The sequence below is a fragment of the Cydia fagiglandana genome, chromosome 8 (assembly GCF_963556715.1).
Source record: "Cydia fagiglandana chromosome 8, ilCydFagi1.1, whole genome shotgun sequence".
Classification (NCBI taxonomy): Eukaryota; Metazoa; Arthropoda; class Insecta; order Lepidoptera; family Tortricidae; genus Cydia; species Cydia fagiglandana.
Genome location: NC_085939.1, coordinates 11,595,587 through 11,616,860, shown reverse-complemented (window position 1 = coordinate 11,616,860; position 21,274 = coordinate 11,595,587).

Sequence of the window (21,274 nt, the reverse complement as noted above, 5' to 3'; positions counted from 1 at the left end):
ACGCGTGTTAAACTACAGAAGTAATACGGATTACTAATATGTTGCATAAAATTTATTGCCATATTTTACTTTCGCATAGCAACCCTTGGCAGAATCATCATTTCGCAGAATTACTTTTTGCATAAGTTTCATGGCATACTGTTGTTTCGCACAATTTTGTAAAGCAGAATAATGCAATGGCATAATCTCAATTTGAAGAATAATACTATAATCGAATAATTGTTTTGCCGAAAATTGCGTCGCATAATATGTACTTGGCATACTGTCTTTTCGCACAATTTCCTTAGGCAGAATAATTCATTGGCATACTGTTGATGAGAATAATATTTTGATGGATAGTTAGTTTCTCGCCGAAATAGGTACCCTACTACACCAATGAATACCTACTCCAACAGTACCTATTGAGCAGGGGTCGCAGTTCTAACCTAACCTAACCTACACTTCTGGAAGCAGTTTCTTTTGAGCAGGGGTCGCAGTTCTAACCTAACCTAACCTACACTTCTGGAAGCAGTTTCTTTTGAGCAGGGGTCGCAGTTCTAACCTAACCTAACCTACACTTCTGGAAGCAGTTTCTTTTGAGTAGGGGTCGCAGTTCTAACCTAACCTAACCTACAGTTCTGGAAGCAGTTTCTTTTGAGTAGGGGTCGCAGTTCTAACCTAACCTAACCTACAGTTCTGGAAGCAGTTTCTTTTGAGGGGTGTGTAATGATCCGTATAACAATTTTTGATATATTTTCAAAATATATAACAACTTTTGATATAATTTCATGGTGTATAATCACTTAAGCGGTATAATGAACTTTTGATATAACAACAAAATAACTATTTTCATGGGATATAATGTTTAATCGATATAAAAGCTATTCGATATAACGTTTACTGGATATAATGAATATTTGTTATAAGTATTTATGGTATAATGTATTCAAATGTATAATAATAAGTTGAGGTTATAATAAAAAAAGTCGGTTCTGGCGCTTCGCTGGCCGCTACCGCGGCACGCTCGCTTCGCTCGCTCGGCTCGCGCGCTGTAGGGTCGCAGTTCTACCTAACACTCCTCCTCGCTTCGCTCGTCGTCGTACCTAACTGAGATCTGCCTTAAGTTCGAATACGTAGGTTGTTATAATAGTAGTAAATATTACAAATTATACCAGTACTACATTATGCCAACTGAGCGTTATATCGAACTTAATTATATACGCTGTTAATGTTAGATTAGAAGTTGTTATATTACAAGTTCATTATACTTGACGATAGTTAGACTCTTTAAGAATATACCATGTATTGTTATAGCAAAAGTGCATTATGTCCCTCAATCGTTATATCGACTAAAAATATATCAAAAGTTGTTATATGGACCGTTACGCACCCTCTTTTGAGTAGGGGTCGCAGTTCTAACCTAACCTAACCTACAGTTCTGGCAACAATTTCTTTTGTGTAGGGGTCGCAATTGTAACCTAACCTAACCTATAGTTCTGGCAGCAATTCCTTTTATGTAGAGGTCGCAGTTCTAACCTAACTTAACCTGTAGTTCTGGCAGCAATTCCTTTTGTGTAGGTTCAGTCAGCGACATGAGTATTATGCGGTAACAATTTCGGCAGAACTTTTATTCTGCTGCATAACATTCTGCGAAATTCAAGTCTACAATATGAGCAATATGCCATAAGAAATTCGGTGGAATGTAATTTATGCTACATACAATTCTGCGTATGTAAAATCGACGATAGTAGTATTCTGCTATTCAAAATTCTGCCAAATGAATGTTATGCGACATGACAGTTATGCTAATTATACAATTATGCAAAAGTATCATTCGGTTAAAAATGTTTCTGCGAAACCTGCTATGCGAAGTGTATTTCGGACAATCGATATTATGCAAGATAAAGGGAAGCCAAGTAATACACAAGACGAAATGGTGTGATACACCCATCTTCTTGTACCTACCCATTATGTGCTAATAACTCAGAAAAAGTTACCTACGGGCCGATTCGAACTTTAAGATACGTCAGTCAATAGATCTAGAAATGATATGGAATAGATATGTCAGTGTCAAATGTGACGTTTCTTCAAACAAAAACGTCACTTTTGACACTGACACATCTAATCCATATCGTTTCTAGATCTATTAATTGACGTATCTTAAAGTTCGAATTGGGCAGCTAGAGTTAGACCAACGATGTCTGCAACGATTTTGATAGCACAGGCAGTGCAAGTGTCATTTATACGTCATAATATCATAGAAGTTTGACATTTAAAATAACACTTGCACTGCATGTGCTTTCAAAATCGTTGCAGACTTGTTTTGCTCTAACTCTAATATACTTACTGGCAGTTACAATCATGACGATTAAATTAGGATTAATTAAGCCTCTAACTGAGCTCTTAGTTAAGTTAATATTGAGATTATAAACTGTATGTTTTACTTTTAATTTCAAAGACATTCTAAAGGGGCCCACTGATTAACAGCTAGTCCACCGGACGATATCGGCCTGTAAGTTGTTCGGAACTGTCAAAATTTTGTTCTAACTGACAGGCCGATACCGTCCGGCGGACTGTTTATCAGTGGGCCCTTTTAAGTTTTTACCTTTTATATTTTATGTAACTTATTTCATAAATTACCCACCCCCTGTCATGTTTATTTAGAGTAGTTTTCGTTATTTCTATTCAAGTAATATTATAAAACAATAAAATATAATTATGTATAACAACCAAAATAATAATTTTCACTTTTTCTGTATAGTATAAGAATATTCTAGTAATTTTACATACATATATGATGTATTTTGCTACTCACGGCTCTTACGAGAAAGAAAATTCGAGATTGCTCAATGACGCTGACTGCGTACGTGATGCGCGTCACAGGTTTAGGAACGGTATCGCTGCGGTGTTTGCCATAATTCTTAGGCCCACTTGTACCATTCCACTAACGCGGGGTTAACCCGTTAAAACTGGAGTTGCTATGGTTACCCATACAATTTGAAACTGGGTTGACGGTTTAACTGCTTAACCCCGGGTTACTGGGATGGTGCAAGTGGCACAAAATTTAGAGAAAGTTTTGTGGCAATGGTTCAGAAATAGGTTATAACGATGACAGCGCATGCTTACCTCTGTATTTATTAAGATGATAAAATATTTTAGAAATAACTATCTCCCTAACAAAAATCATATGAAAAATACACAAGGAAGGAAACATGTTTTGTCACTGTTCGTGGACATTGTTATTTTAAGATTCGGTAGGTAAGAAAAAATAAATAAAAATTTAATAATTTTGTCATATCCGTCTATCTATCTATATCTCACAAACTATGAAAGGTATAAGATGTATATAACTACTTAGATTAATTAAATTTAGTAAACCAGTGCAAAATGTAAGCAGTTCAAACGGTTTCCCTTATTTTGGCATAATTTTTCTATTAATATTTTTATGCCATAATCTGTACCTTGCGCATAAACTACATAAACAAATGTATATTACTTCGAATATTATTTGTGCATTTAGTTGATCCCCCGAATAATTTTTAGGCATACAGAATTTGTGCATATAAAGAGTTGGCAGGATTTGTTATAGGATCTGTTACGCGAAAAGTTTTAACCTAACTTAACCTACTGACTGGTAGACGCACTACCTACTGGTTTGAGCTGAGTTCGCAGTAACCCTACCCTAGTTACCTAACATAGTGAGTAATTACTATTTGCATTTACTAATAGACAAAAATGAAAATAGTTTTTAATAAGTTTCGTTCGGAGTATATGCATATATAGGATATATTATGCCAAAAACAAGTTCGTAAAGACAATCAGCCCCGGCAACAGCATGCAAATTTATTTTTTGATAAAACATTGTTTTATATTATATTATATTTTATTTTTACCTATAACACAAACACACATTTTTAACACTAAATAAGGTTTTTGCCACATTATCATTCGTACCAAGAACCTATACAAAGTCTGTTATGCATAAAGTTGCTATGGAAAATATTTTTTCAATTTATTATAGCTTATTAAATCATAATTTATGAAGAACGTAGGATCAAGACAAAGAGTTAACACGTGTGTAGATTTTGATGATTTTTTTTGGATACCTAATTATCTTAATAATTTTGGAAATGCTATACAACCACCACTTTTTTGCATTGTATCTATTGAATTCTCGTTCACAGTGAATGAGTGGTAATTTATATGTACGTTATAATAAGAATAAGCTACGTTTAATAGGTATTTTATTCTTAAGGAGTGTTAAATCTATGTATCCAAGTTTGACTGACTTAATGTTTTTACTTTGAGCAGCATAAAACAAATTGACTATGATACACATGTGATACACATTATTTATGAAACATAATATTTTATTTAGCAAATAGCATTTCAACGACCACTAAGGATATTCCCTAAATATTTTATTAAAATCATGTGGTTTATTTTCAGCTGTGTAATGGGTGTTTTAATTCAGTGAACTTAGTATTTATTTATAGAAATTAAGTGAGGCAGGCCCGCGTGGGCGAGTCTACGGAGCTACGAGCCAGACGGCGCGTAGGCGGCCTACGGCGTAGCGTGGCCCGTAGCTCTCAACACGTGCTAGTTGTACCTAGCTTTTAACTTAGTGCTTGCTTATTATTTATGGCTTAGCTTTTTTGTGGCAGTTTGCGACATGGCACTTATATAAGTATAGACATGACAGGAAAATTATGCTCATTTAAAGTCTTAAGTAGAGATTTGATCTAAGTATAAAACTTTGCGATATGTTTGCAATGTCACAAGCTGTCAAAAATAATGTGGAATTGCGCTCAATCGCGTTTGACTTACCCCTTGTCATCGGCCAGTCAGCTGATCCTCTATACCAACATGCCAATAATTTTTCACATACGATCCAACTTACATAATTTTTTGGCAACTATCTTTATACACCCTTACGATGCATCCGCGTAGGCGGGCGTCAGGCGACTGCTACAGCCAGCGCAACGAATTTCCCTTCAGCAGTTAGGCTTGAATGGGTCCGCGCCACCATTGGTCGACGCGGCGTGACGTCATTACGAAAATCACAATGGTGTGGCCTCGTTGGTACAGGCGCGGGTGTGTGCGTGCGGGGCATGAATGGGTCGCAGGTCGCAGCCTGCCGCGCCCGCGCCGCGCCTCCGATGACGTCACGGCTCAGCCTCCACATTATGCAACAGACATCTCGCGCCTATGATAACTTTTCTGTACCTGGGCTGACTGTGCTCGCGGACGCGAATAAAGTTATGCTTCGGGTTTGCTTGCTTGAAAATGTATGTTCTAGGATTTTTCGATTATTGTTAAGTACTTAAACAAATTCAGGATGGTAAGTAATTTCATGTTGTTACATAAAAATAAATACGTTCGTTTAATAATTTAGTCTGTATTATTCTAGACTAATATGTATACCTGATAGATATTATCAAAAAAATTGGAAAACACGTAGATATATACAATACTACCCTCACTCGGGACAAATTTATCGGTTTTTTTTCTATTTATAATTTTAGCAGTGACCTAGCTTAGGTACGATATTTTTAGCATAAAAAACCTAAAATGACCCCGACAAATCATAATCGAAATTTTCAAAATGTGTGTATGTATAGATGCGGGCTCAACACGGTATTCTGAATGCCTCTCATACAGATATCGAAAAATATGTAATATGGTCGTTTCTCAAAAAGTTGGCACCGCCAGGTTAACGTTAACGTTTTTCAAAAATTTTGCATTTTCGCATTTTTTTTATTGGGATCGTTAAAAGGCAACTTTAACTATTAGAAAATGTGGAAGGGAAGCAATTCCTTCAATTAGTTTAGGAGATATAGGCGTTTGAAATTCAGGTTAATGATATCAAGGACAGGTGAAAGATATTTTGTCTCCAGGTTATCGATAGTAGAAGCAGGTTATCGAGAAATAAGTACAAATTCCAATGAAAATATTGACAGGTTATCGAGAGGCGTCATTAACCTGTGTCCGTTGCCGTTAACCTGGTTTCTTGTCATCGTTCACCTGTAATGAGTGTCATCCACCTGTCCACCACATCATTTTCAATGCCTTCTAAAAATAATCGAAAAATGTGTCATCTTCTGTAAAAAGGGACCTTATTGTCCACCATGATGATTAAAATTTTGGATTCTGACCCACCTCACCTTCGATTCGATTCCCAATTTAACAACAAGTTTCTGTGAATAAGTAAACATTCAATCTTACTGTCTATTCACCCTGGCAGTACCTAGTGGAACTCAGGTTTGGTGCAACATAGGCACATGCAGTTTTGGTCATCCAACTCGTCTTGGTGAGCACTTGGGAGAGCAGAACTCAAGATAGAGCTGATGCTGGACCATCGCAGTACCTAGTGGAACTCAGGTTTGATGCAACATAGACACACGCTGTTTTGGTCATTCGACACGTCTTCATGAGGACTTGGGAGGGCAGTACCCAAGATAGAGCTGATGCTGAACCCTCGCAGTACCTAGTGGAACTCAGGTTTGGTGCAACATAGACACACGCTGTTTTGGTCATTCGACACGTCTTGATGAGGACTTGGGAGGGCAGTACCCAAGATACAGCTGATGCTGAACCCTCGCAGCACCTAGTGGAACTCAGGTTTGGTGCAACATAGACACACGCTGTTTTGGTCATTCGACACGTTTTGATGAGGACTTGGGAGGGCAGTACCCAAGATCGAGCTGATGCTGAACCCTCGCAGCACCTAGTGGAACTCAGGTTTAGTGCAACATAGACACACGCTGTTTTGGTCATCCAACACGTCTTGATGAGCACTTGGAAGAGCAGTATCCAAGATAGAGCTGATGCTGAACCCTCGCAGTAACTAGTGGAACTCAGGTTTGGTGCAACATAGACACACGCTGTTTTGGTCATTCGACACGTTTTGATGAGGACTTGGGAGGGCAGTACCCAAGATAGAGCTGATGCTGAACCCTCGCAGCACCTAGTGGAACTCAGGTTTGGTGCAACATAGACACATGCTGTTTTGGTCATCCAACACGTCTTGATGAGCACTTGGAAGAGCAGTACCCAAGATAGAGCTGATGCTGAACCCTCGCAGCACCTAGTGGAACTCAGGTTTGGTGCAACATAGACACACACTGTTTTGGTCATCCAACACGTCTTGATGAGCACTTGAGAGAGCAGTACCCCAGATAGAGTTGATGCTGAACCCTCGCAGTACCTAGTGGAACTCAGTTTTGGTGCAACATAGACACACACTGTTTTGGTCATCCAACACGTCTTGATGAGCACTTGAGAGAGCAGTACCCCAGATAGAGTTGATGCTGAACCCTCGCAGTACCTAGTGGAACTCAGTTTTGGTGCAACATAGACACACGCTGTTCTGGTCATTCGACACGTCTTGATGAGGACTTGGGAGGGCAGTACCCAAGATACAGCTGATGCTGAACCCTCGCAGCACGTAGTGGAACTCAGGTTTGGTGCAACATAGACACACGCTGTTTTGGTCATCCAACACGTCATGATGAGCACTTGGAAGAGCAGTACCCAAGATAGAGCTGATGCTGAACCCTCGCAGTACCTAGTGGAACTCAGGTTTGGTACAACATAGACATACGCTGTTTTGGTCATTCGACACGTCTTGATGAGGACTTAGGAGGGCAGTACCCAAGATACAGCTGATGCTGAACCCTCGCAACACCTAGTGGAACTCAGGTTTGGTGCAACATAGGCACACGCTGTTTTGGTCATTCGACACGTTTTGATGAGGACTTGGGAGGGCAGTACCCAAGATAGAGCTGATGCTGAACCCTCGCAGCACCTAGTGGAACTCAGGTTTGGTGCAACATAGACACACCTCCCTCAAGTCTATCATACACGTCCCCGTCGGCCATGGCTCTGCCGCCGCAGGCCATGGCCGAACCCATCCCACTCATGGGGTGGGTCGTACACCCTGGTAATGCTGGTGGTCGGTCGGGCGTCGCACATTCCATCTGCCCCGGACCACCAGTAGCTGAGTATGAAGGCGACGTCGTAACCCGTGAGGACCTGAAAACCCGAGCGGAGTACGACAAACTCTGGAGAGTCCTGTAAGGCATGGCTAGCAATATGATTTCGATCAAATTGCTAGCTATGCTATACGGACCTCAGTCATAACCCGTGAGGACCTGAAAACCCAAGCGGGTTATGACACACTCTGGAGAGCCCGAATGGCATGGCTAGCAATATGATTTCGATCAGATTGCTAGCTATGCTATACGGACCTCAGTCATAACCCGTGAGGACCTGAAAACCCAAGCGGGTTATGACACACTCTGGAGAGCCCGAATGGCATGGCTAGCAATATGATTTCGATCAAATTGCTAGCTATGCTATACGGACCTCAGTCATAACCCGTGAGGACCTGAAAACCCAAGCGGGTTATGACACACTCTGGAGAGCCCGAATGGCATGGCTAGCAATATGATTTCGATCAGATTGCTAGCTATGTTATACGGACCTCCCGGTTCCGCTTAAGGTGTAGGTGACTTAAGCGGACTATACTCACCTGCCTGCGTAAGTCCTGCGCAGTAGAGCGCCGTAAGCGGGGATGCAGGAGTCCTGGGGGCCGAGGCCTGCAGGGGGTCGGGGTTAGTTATCCCCTGTGGGCCAATATGCCCTTTTTGGTCCGAATTTCCGGCGAAACGGTGGCCCTGCAACTAGCCACTGCAGGGTATTGGACACGCGTCCCGTACGGTCGAGGTGGTACGGTCCGCAGGCGAGGTGTGGGGAGGGGCGTTCTCTGGGAGGATGCCAGGGGCTCGGCCATGCTGACGGGGCAAGGGCGCGTGGAACCACTGGGAGAGATAGGATCGTCTCTCTCAGCCACGTGTCTGCAGCTCCCGATGTCGCGCATGAGTCTCACCTCTACACACCTATACCTCTTGGGTATTCCTGGTGTCCAAAGTGACATCCCCAAAGGTGCGGGCTCCATGGAGGGTGGGAAGCTCGAGAGGTGAATTTTCTTACATTTCAAAAATGGAAACAACAAGATCCCAAACCCCGCGGGTGCCGGAAGGGAAACCGGAAGGCGCCCCAACACCGGAGGGAAACGGCGCAGTTTCGGCTGTACCCGGAACCTCCACCCAACACAACACTACACGAGGAGACGGAGCTGTCCCGATAGTTCCTCCCTCCTCATCACGTGCTTACAGGGAGGAACAAACAACCCTGCCAAGCACCACTACACACGGCGCTGTCCCGACAGTACCGACACGCTACACACACCAAATGGGAGCTGTCTCGACAGTACCCCCACAAATCAGACACAACTCACCCCGTGGTGGCGCTGTCTCGACAGCACCGCCTCGGAAGGGGCAGCCCGCAGCAGGGATTAGAGCCGCCGGGAAACCAAAGGCACGCAAACCTGCTACGTGGACGCCCAAACCAGTAGGTTCGGTACCACAGCGTACCCAAGCCCTACTGCCAACACCGGGGACATCCACGGGCACTGTTCCGACAGGAGGGAAACCCCCTGCCACGGAGCAGACCCCAGTGATGGAACCAGCGCTGGACCCCGTCTCTGCTCAGCTGGAGGCGGGCTGGACCGTTCAGGTGTCCAGGAAGGCGCGGAGGTGGAAGCCCAATAAACGGGTGGAAACTCCCGTGCCCCCGCCTCCCCCTGTTACAGCTGCGGCTAAGCCGCATAAGCTGAACAAGAAGCAGAGAAGGAAGCGCAGAGAGAGACTAGCAGCTCTCAACACCGCCCCGGCGCCTCAACAGAGCGTCTCTGGGAAGGGTCAGGCGCAGGCTGCAGCTGGTCCACCAGCAGCGAACCGTGCCCCTCCCCAGGAAAAGAGGGCGAAGGGGACCAGGGCCAAGAAGGAAAGTAACCAGGGTGCCCGGTCTTCTGCCAAGAGGGCCCGACTGGATGAGACAATATCTCCCAGAGGAGAGCCTAAGAGGCAGAAGACTGGACCGCCTGGTGAAACCCCCCATGCCGATTATGCAGAGGCGGCAAAGGCTGACCTGCTGGTGGCGGTAACTACTGCCACCTCGGGACACCTGACCTCGCAACAATCGGATGAGGTCCAGAGGCAGCTGCTAGCCCTGCTCTCGCAGGAAGCTAGACAGCCCACCTCAAGCCTTCCCGCAGGCCCACTCTTCAGGGGCAAGCCCGTATGGGCGAATGGCTCCCTCAGATTGTGGTGCGAGAACCAGGCTACGCTAGCATGGCTCAAGCGCAGTGTGGCTACCATCACCCTCGATGAGGGGGAGAAGGTGGTAGTCAAGCGCCAGAGCGAGGTACCCAAACGAGTACGCTGCGGCATCCTGTTCCCGGGTGTCTGGGAGGACTTTGGCGAAGTAGGCCGAGCCCTCCGCTACCAGAACCCGTGGGCGGAAATAGACCGCTGGCTGCTCAACCGGCGAGAGGTGCAGGGAACGGAGACGTTCGCTGTGGTCAGTGTGCCGGAGACAGTCGTGCAGCCCCTTGTGAACCGCGGACGCCGGCTCGGCTTTATGCTGGGTTCGGTGTACGTGAAGTTTGAGGGGTCACGGGGCAAATTCAGGGAACAACCGCCCCCTAGCAGCACTGTCGCCATAGATGGCGCAGCTGAGGCACCTGCCGAGCCCATGGACACTTGCGTGACGACGCAGGCACCTGTTGACGAAGTCCAGGAGCCTGAGTTGCAGGCCCCAGCGCAGTCTCCTTCCGTCCCCGAGAAGGACGAAGAAGAACTTCTTCGTGACTCCTCGGGGAGTGAGGGGGAATGCGCGCAGGGGCTGGGCAAGCTGGCCATCGGCAAGGAGGAGGAGGAGCCGATGTCGGCGGAGGAGGGCGATCCTGGTGGAGGAACCCCCTTCGCCCATTGGTAAATTCCTCCAAGCCAACCTCCACCACAGCGAAACCGCAACGGCTCAGATCCGGAAGTGGTTGGAGGTCAACACAACAGCCGTAATTCTGATCCAGGAGCCGTGGGTCAGAAGGGGCTCTGTTTGCGGTCTCCGTAACATAGGAGGTAAGCTAACAGTCTACTCGGGTCCGGATAATCCCCGGGCCTGCATATACACAACTAAAGATATACATGTGCAACCTCTAACGAGCTTCTGTTCTAGAGACGTGTGCGCCATAAGGCTGCGCGGGGCGCAAGACACCAGCATGCAGGAGATGGTCGTAGCCTCTGTGTACATGCCGGAGGCGGACGACCCACCACCGCACGACATGACAAGGCTGGTCAACTACTGCGAAGAGGCGGGGCTCGAACTCATCGTGGCAACCGACTCGAACGCACACCACCCCCTATGGGGCATGGATACAGGTAACGAGAGAGGTAAGAAGCTTGTCGAGTACCTATTTACCACGAACCTCAACCTCCTTAACACAGGTTCGAAACCAACATTCATAAACAGACGCAGCAGAACAATCATTGACCTGACCCTAGCATCTGAAGAAGCATCGAAACACATCTCAGGCTGGCATGTATCGGAGGAGGTGTCATGTTCAGACCACAGATGGATTCGATTCGACATTCAGGTAAAAACATTCACAGCAGTGCCTAGAAGGGACCCACGCAGGACTAATCGCGACCTGTACACCCTGCGTCTAAACACAGTACTGGAACAGCAGGAGGGTCCCCTGAAGATAGTAGGCATAGCTGAGATAGAAGAACAGGTAAGCACCCTTACAAACACCATCCTGGATTGCTACCATCAGGCATGTCCCTTAGCTACCCCATCAACAAGAAGTGGAAGGAAGAACAACTGGTGGGGACCTGAGCTGGAGAGACTCAGGGGCAAGATGAGGAGACAACTAAACAGAGCTATGAACACTGGCACTGACGAGGACTGGGATAACTACAAGTCCACCAAGGCCAAGTACAAAAAACGACTCAGGTACAGAAGCACAAACTCATGGCGCAAATTCTGTACAGACATTGAGACCACCATGCAGGCTAATAGGGTAAGGAAGGTTCTCTCCAACAACTCAACCATAACCTTGGGATCCCTACGTAAGCCTGACAACTCTCTCACCAACTCACCGGAGGAGGCGGAACGGGTCCTGGTGCAAACACACTTCCCGGACTGCGTGATATCGCACCCAGTAAGTTGGGAGGAGGAGGAGACCACTCCGTCGGAGGACGAGTGGCAGCAGACACATGAGGTAATCAGCCCGCAGCGCACGCAATGGGCCATAAACAGTTTTGACTCCTTCAAATCTCCAGGAATGGACGGGATCTTCCCTGCGCTACTTAAGTGGGGCGGGAGGCATCTCACTTTGAAGCTGACCACCATTCTGCGCGCCTGTCTGGCTCACAGGTACGTGCCGAAGCGGTGGAGAGAGGTCAAAGTCATCTTCATACCGAAACCAGGTAAAAGCGATTACTCAGATCCCAAATCCTTCAGGCCCATCAGCCTGACCTCATTCATGCTTAAAACCTTGGAGAGGTTGTGCGATAGGCACCTGAGGGAGAGAGTGCTGAGTAACGTGCCCCTGCATCCCAACCAACATGCCTACAGCCCTGGCAAGTCTACAGAATCGGCACTTCATGCAGTGGTAAGCAAAATTGAGGTAGCGATTAAAAACAGGTCCATGTGCTTAGGAACCTTTATAGACATAGAAGGAGCCTTCGACAGGACTAGGTTCAGCAGCATTGCAGCAGCACTGGTAAGACATGGTGCGAATACAGTCATGACCAAATGGATAAACAACATGTTGAGCCAGAGGATCATAAGACTTGGGACAGGCGAGACACAGCAGGCAGTAGTGGCAAAGGGATGCCCCCAAGGGGGAGTTCTATCGCCACTTCTATGGAACCTAGTGGTGAACGACCTCATAACAACATTAAACAACAATCACTATTACACAATCGGCTATGCTGACGACATAGTAATACTAACAAGCGGCAACCACTCAGGTACGGTATGCGATGTTACCCGCTCTGCACTAGCCATCGTGGAGCGCTGGTGCGTTAACAACGAACTCACAGTCAATCCTCGCAAGACGGAGCTGGTAATGTTCACCAACAAACGCAACTTGGGAAACTACCACCTTCCCAAACTGTTCAATACAGAACTCCAACTATCGGCAGAGGTAAAGTATCTAGGGGTAATACTTGACAACAAACTGAATTGGAGTAATCACCTAAATGGCAAAATTGATAAAGCTACAGTCGCGTTCTGGCAATGTCGTAGAATGGTGGGTAGAACCTGGGGATTAACTCCTAGGCTAACTCTATGGCTTTACCAGGCAGTGATAAGACCAATAATAAGCTACGGCGCGATAGTATGGTGGCCACGCACCAAACTATCCACTGTTGAGGCTAGACTACAACGACTCCAGAGGTTGGCCTGTATGGCGACAACGGGCTGCATGAGGACAACACCAACCGCGGCCTTGGAAGCCTTACTGGGCCTGCCGCCGCTGCACCTCTTCATACAACAAGAAGCGCTGGCTGCGGCGGTACGTCTCAAAAAATCTAATCTCTGGAGACCGCCTAGGGTGCCACACACCGAAATCCTCTATGAGGCCATAGGTAAGGAACCGCTTATAGAAGCGGTGACTGACAGGATACCCAAGCAGTTCGTCTTCGACAAAAAATACAAAATACAATTACACGAAGAACCCCATGAAGGACTCAACCCAAGGGAGCTGAGAATCTTCACGGACGGATCAAAAACAAGGTCAGGCACTGGCGCTGGGGTTTTCTCAGAGGACCTAAACATACACATCTCGACACCACTTGGTGCCCATAACACAGTCTTCCAGGCGGAATGTATGGGCATTATAATGGCAGCACACGCAATCGTCTCAAGGGAAGCAATGGACTACCCCATCCGCATACTCTCTGATAGTCGGTCAGTACTACAAGCTCTACAAAGTTTTACTTTCACTTCAGGGCTAATTTACGAATGTCACAAAGCTCTGTCAGAGGTATGTACCACCAATGGCGTAACTCTGCAGTGGATCAAAGGACACAGCAACTCACGAGGTAACGATGCAGCCGACATCCTGGCGAGAGGAGGCTCGGAACTGAAGGTGGCAGGACCTGAGCCAATCCTACCTCTGCCATATGCCTGGCTCCGGAACACGCTGCGACACAACACCAAGGTAAAACACCAGCAATATTGGTCTAACCTAGGCACATGCAGGCAGGCGAAGGAAGCCCTCCCGACACTCAACCCCAATCTGTCGCGGAGGCTTCGACAGCTGAAGAGACCACAGCTCCGGCTTTTAGCTGGGGCAATAACTGGACACGCCTCATTTAACAAACACCTATTAACCCTACGTGTTACAGATAGCCCCCTCTGCAGAGCATGCATGGAGGCAGAGGAGACAGCCGCCCACGTCATTCTCGAATGCCCAGGGGTGGCAAAATACCGGGCACAACACCTCGGCTCACCGGGGTCTCTCCCAGAAGTCGTCGGCAACATTAAGGGTCTGCTAGGCTTCTTGGTGGAGTTGGGTTGGCAGGAATAGTGCAGCCATCCCATCACGCAAAATAGGCGCAATAATAGACGTCGAGTTGCGGAAAACAAGCCCGCGATAACCTATAACCTATAACCTATAACATAGACACACGCTGTTTTGGTCATTCGACACGTCTCGATGAGGACTTGGGAGAGCAGTACCCAAGATAGAGCTGATGCTGAACCCTCGCAGTACCTAGTGGAACTCAGGTTTGGTGCAACATAGACACACGCTGTTTTGGTCATTCGACACGTCTTGATGAGGACTTGGGAGAGCAGTACCCAAGATAGAGCTGATGCTGAACCCTCGCAGCACCTAGTGGAACTCAGGTTTGGTGCAACATAGACACACGCTGTTTTGGTCATCCAACACGTCTTGATGAACACTTGGAAATTGGTTACTAAGATAGAGCTGATGCTGAACCTTCGCAGTACCTAGTGGAACTCAGGTTTGGTGCAACATAGACACACGCTGTTTTGGTCATTCGACACGTCTTCATGAGGACTTGTGAAAGCAGTACCCAAGATAGAGCTGATGATGAACCCTCGCAGTACCTACTGGAACTCAGGTTTGATGCAACATAGACACATGCTGTTTTGGTCATTCGACACGTCTTGATGAGCACTTGGGAAAGCAGTACCCAAGATAGAGCTGATGATGAACCCTCGCAGTACCTAGTGGAACTCAGGTTTGGTGCAACATAGACACACGCTGTTTTGGTCATCCAACACGTCTTGATGAACACTTGGAAAAGTGGTTACTAAGATAGAGCTGATGCTGAACCCTCGCAGTACCTAGTGGAACTCAGGTTTGGTGCAACATAGACACACGCTGTTTTGGTCATTCGACACGTCTTGATGAGCACTTGGGAAAGCAGTACCCAAGATAGAGCTGATACTGAACCCTCGCAGTACCTACTGGAACTCAGGTTTGATGCAACATAGACACATGCTGTTTTGGTCATTCGACACGTCTTGATGAGCACTTGGGAGCGCAGTACCCAAGATAGAGCTGATGTTGAACCCTCGCAGTACCTAGTGGAACTCAGGTTTGGTGCAAGGTCAGGTCAGGTTAGGTCCGGGTTCAGGTTAAGAGCCGGGATCCAGGTCCAGGTCCGACTCCGGGTTTGAGTCTAGGTCCGGGTCTGAGTCACAGTCCGGGTCCGAGTCCGGGCCCGAGTCTGGGTCCGGGTCCCAGCCCCAGTCCCAATCCAAGTCAAAATCTAAATCGCCAAACGTGTACTATGCATCGTTGAAGAGTTCTGTTCTAATCATCATCAGCAGTTCCACTTCATCCAATGTCACTTTTGTGAATGTATATGCTTGATTTGTAAATAAAAACACAAAAATCACTATATGTATGCCTTTAAGATTTGAGGAGTTCCCTCGATTCTTCATAGATCCCATCATCAGAACTGGGTTTTGACAAGAACGGGACTAATCTGCATATACTTATACTTTTTACAAAACATTTTAATATATGTCTAAAACTAAAAACCCTCATAAGGTACCTTTTCCCCTGGGACGTCACAAATCTAGTTTGAGTATATGTAACGTGGATTTTAAATAATTATCGATCACCTGTCATATGGCAGGTGAAGGACGCTTCGTTCACCTGCCATTGCATCATTCACCTGACTTTTTTGGACAGGTTAACGAGACTTAAGACAAAAGTACAAAAATTTCAATAATATGCAGCTTTAACAGACAGGATAGTTTTTATTCCTAAATTAACACACAAAAGCGATATAACCGCTATATAATTATATAGTTACGAGTATTAGTTGTGGTATCAGTGACATTAACCTGCCGCAAAATCTCATCCACCTGGCAGTTTTAGCCAGGTGGACGATATGCAGGTGATGGGGAAAATGGCAGTTATATCGCGAATACACAAAATGTATTAGCTTGATGAACTCCATACTTAGGCATATAAAACTAAACTATTGTTTACGTTACATATCTTGATAGTAATGCGATAGGTTACATAATTAGCAAGATATCGACTCCAGGATAAAGAGTACTTACCCATTACAAACTCCAATTTCCGATACTTTGTCGTTTGTGTTTTATTTGCGAAGCACAATAACCACGTCTTCGTCCTACCAGGTGATAGCTGATGAGTGACGGCTTCAGCTCGTGCGGAGTGAGACGGGAAAGGTGCGGTGGGGGTTATACAATCGTCGTGAATGTGACGCGCCAGGTGACTGTTAAGAATTGCCTTGGACAAACTTTGAAGCCGAATAACTTAAAATATAAGTATAGTATTGTTATGCGATAGTAATACTTTAAAACTTAAGGATATATGTTAATAAAATACGGTAATGCCGTTAAATTAAGTTAATATTTTGTGTGGTTTTCATAGCTCGGAACATCAGTACCTCGCGTTGGGACACGGCAGGTTAACGGATAAACGTAGTTACAATATTTTTTTTTGTAATCAATATTTATTAAATTTTTTTCAAAGTATTAGGCCTCTGTGTAAAAAGTCTCTCTAAATATGTATTAATTTTTTATATATAAAAATAGTACATAACGAAAAAAAGTTCTAACATAAACCTATTTCCAGGTGGCGGTGCCAACTTTTTGAGAAACGACCATATATAGACACAAAAAACGGCACCTTTGACACTGATCATACCGCTATGACTTCTTAAAAGTATTGTTCGAATCGGGCCGAAAGTCCCCGCACTTAGACAAAACAAAGAGCTCTGCCTACCGTTGTTTAAAGCATTTCGTCGTCTTTCCGAACTACTAGACTTAGAATAAGACAACCCAGCAACGATTTTGATAGCATACGCAGTGCAAGTGTTATTTATTTATACGTCGTAATTTCATAGAAGTTTGACGTTTAGTCATAATTTCAAAGATATTTGACGTTTACGTCATAATTTCATAGAAGTTTGGCGAGTAAAATAACACTTGCACTGCGTGTGCTATCAAAATCGTTGCAAACTTTTTTTAGTCTAACTCTAGCTTTGGTTTGGTCTAGGAAACACTATAGGTTACGCAAATCTCCTGAATGAACACATGCATTAAAAAGTACGGCAGCTCGTTTTACTGATGAACAATGTCTTAACACGTACACTGAGTTACACAGATAATTATTTTAGGAAATATTTTAGTTTGTTTTTATTTCAAGTAGAAACACTACTATATAAATTATAAACTGAAATAAATGTCATATACTGAGTAAAAGTGACCAAGGAATCCAGTGCCCCAGGCGGAAATCGAACCAGCGTTCTCTGCTATCGCAGCAGGTGCCTGTGCCATTCGGCCACCGGGCCACAGCGGCATACCTCTACAATGTTTTGAAATTCGCTGAGGTCCACCCGCCATCCTCACGCTCACATTTGAGCGTGGTAATAAACACGGCCGAAAGTGGCTCAGCTCAAGGGTCGGTTTGAAAAGAAAATCGCTAATAGGTAATAGAAAAACGTGCCTAATCTGCAATTTAAGAAGTGAAATGCAAGATAATTTGAAGTTGAAAAAAAAACACAGTTTTTATAGAGCTTGCATTTGTACGTGAGTAGATTGATTGGTTCGTGTCGGTAATAATATTGTCGCCTGGTATTTGATTATTTCTATATGTTTGTTTTAATAAAATAACCTATTTTAATGAATACCTTTCATTAAATTCCCTTTAATTTTCAGGTTGCAGGGGTGCAATTAAGAACAATGAAAAGTTATATCCAATATATGGAGTAGTTACCCATACAACCATTTCCAGTCGCCGTTACGACGCGGTGTAGACACATCTTGTGTCGACACCGTCTGTTTCGGTCACAATTCCAGTCGCAGAGTCGTCGCCGTGTCGACACAGTTACCAGAAATGGGGAAGGGTCGACACATGACACAAAGTGACATAAAGTGTGGTCGCCGTGTGCACACATTGTTTCGGGTTTGCGACTACTTTATGCCAAAATCATTCTTTCATTCGTTCATTTCGTTCCTGTCAAATGGAAACTGTCAGATGGAAAAATACTTAAATAAAAAGTGACATTAATACGCCATCTCTAAAACGGATTACAAGACGTAATTATATATTGTTTGCATTAAATTACAATAGGACTTAAATTATTATGGGGAATTAAACTGCTCGAGTGATTTGATAAACTAAGTGTAATATAATCAACGCGCCACCACATTGTTTTAGTTTAGCCGGAAATGAAATTGTTTACTTCTCAGTGCCTGTGTTCATAACTATATTATTTGATGCATTTTTAGTACTTCGATGCGTATACTATACTTAAATAACAGAAATAACGCTTTACATACTACGAAACTTGTTAATTATGATGTATAAATATGGTTTAAGGCTGAGAAATATTGCAGTCACAAAGTAGTCGCAAATGTTTCGACTTTGTGTCGACTCTGTGTAGACACATGACACGCGCTGTCAAAAGTAATAACAAAGTTACTGGATTTGCAAAATGGCTTCTTGTGTTCATTTGTTTTCAGATATTCTCAAAGTGTAAAAATGCCGTGGTCAGAGATGGGACTTAATAGATTGACTGTTTATTCGACTAATTAATCGAATAAAAAAAGTTAATCCTCAAATTTTAATCGCGATTAGTTTAGTCGACCTAACATAGATTGAAATTGAATTAATCTGAATATTAATCGAATAAATTATCGATTAAATCTTGGTTGGAAGTTGACAGGGGGCCATTTTTGTACGTAAAAATAATAGTAGCCAAACACTTTGTCATAAAAGTCGAGATGGGTGTCGATTTATAGGTTTTAGGGAGTGCCGATTTCGAAAATGATGACCATTTTGGAATCCAAAATGGCGGCCATGCACTGTGTCATAAAAGTCGTCATGGATGTCGTTTTATACGTTTTAGGGGGCCCCAATTTTGAAAATGATGACCATTTTGGAATCCAAAATGGCGGCCATGCACTATGCCATAAAAGTCGTCATGGGTGTCGTTTTATAGGTTTTAGGAGGCGCAGATTTCAAAAATGATGACCATTTTGGATTCCAAGATGGCGGCCATGCACTATGTCATAAAAGTCGTCATGGATGTCGTTTTATAGGTTTTAGGGGGCGCAGATTTAGAAAATGATGACTATTTTGGATTCCAAAATGGCGGCCATGCACTATGTCATAAAAGTCGTCATTGGTGTCGTTTTATAGGTTTTAGGGGGCGCAGATTTCGAAAACGATGACCATTTTGGATTTCAAGATGGCGGCCATGCACTATGTCATAAAAGTCGTCATGGATGTCGTTTTATAGGTTTTAGGGGGCCCCGCTTTCGAAAATGATGACCATTTTGGAATCCAGAATGGCGGCCATGCACTATGTCATAAAAGTCGTCATGGGTGTCGTTTTATAGGTTTTGAGGGGCGCAGATTTCGAAAATGATAACCATTTTCGATTCCAAAATGGCGGCCATGCACTATGTCATAAAAGTCGTCATGGATGTCGTTTTATAGGTTTTAGGGAGCGCAGATTTCGAAAATAATAACTATTTTGGAATCCAAGATGGCGGCCCCATGCACTATGTTAAAAGTCGACATGGATGTCGTTGTATTGGTCATGGTCATCATTTTCGAAATCTGCTCTTCCTAACACCTATAAATCAACATCTATGACGGCTTATATGACAAAGTGCACGGCAGACATCTTGGAATCCAAAATGGTCATCATTTTCGAATTCTGCACTCCCTAAAACCTATAAAACGATATCCATGACGACTTTTATGACAAAGTGCACGGCACACATCTTGGATTCCAAACTGGTCATCATTTTCGAAATCGGCACTTCCTAAAACCTATAAAACGATATTCATGACGACTTTTATGACAAAATACGTAGCCGCCATCTTGGATTATAAAATGATCATCGTTTTCGAATTCTGCACTCCCTAAAACCTATAAATCGACATCCGTGACGACGCAAGTTATCTTTATTTTCAGATCTAACAAATTGCTACAGAATACAAAGGACAAAAAAAGAAGCGAGGAGGTAATGAAACAAGCAAAAATACAGATGATTCCTCGACGCAATGGGATGCTTCTTAAATTGTGTCCAGATTTTTTGTCATAAAAGTTTTTATTTTTCACATATTACTCTCACAAGTTCCGTGACATTTCGACCTTGTAATTTTTTAAGTTTAAGTAAATGTTTTTGTTTATCTATGAGGATCTCACTAGAATACTATAATCAAGGTATGTTTATATTTGATGATTGAAATAGTAACGCAAAATAAAATATATATTTGTGTCTTATATTCCTGCCGAAGACTTTTATTTTTCCTTTTCCTTCTACACAAGTTTGGCCAAGTTATAAGTATTTAGGGCTCTCAATTTTATTTTGACTTCTACAACAGTAAAGCTACGAGGCCATGTTTGGTATCGTTTTCGTATAAATTCGCAGTACCAAATTTAGTTATGGTATCACATTGACACCATTCCAAAGTAAAAAAATAAAAACATAAACTTATTAAAATACTTTCTTTTAAACTCCTCTTCACGCTTAAACTGCTGAACAGTTTTAATTTAAATTTAGTACACATATATTTTGAGTCCCGAGACAGGACATAATAAGTTATCTCAAAAATCGGTTCAGCGGTTAAGCGTCAAGAGGAGTTTAAAAAAAACCGGCCAAGTGCCAGTCGGACTCGCGTATTAAGGGTTCCGTACATTAAGTCCGACTCGCGCTCGACTGCACATTTCTAATAGGTTTTCCTGTCATCTATAGGTAAAGAACTATTTTGTGTATTCAGACGGACAGACATACAGACGCACGAGTGATCCTATAAGGATTCCGTTTTTTGCTTTTGAGGTACGGAACCCTAAAAAGATTTTTTTTAATTTTGTGGAATGGTGTCAATGTGTTCAGCAACCCAGATTTA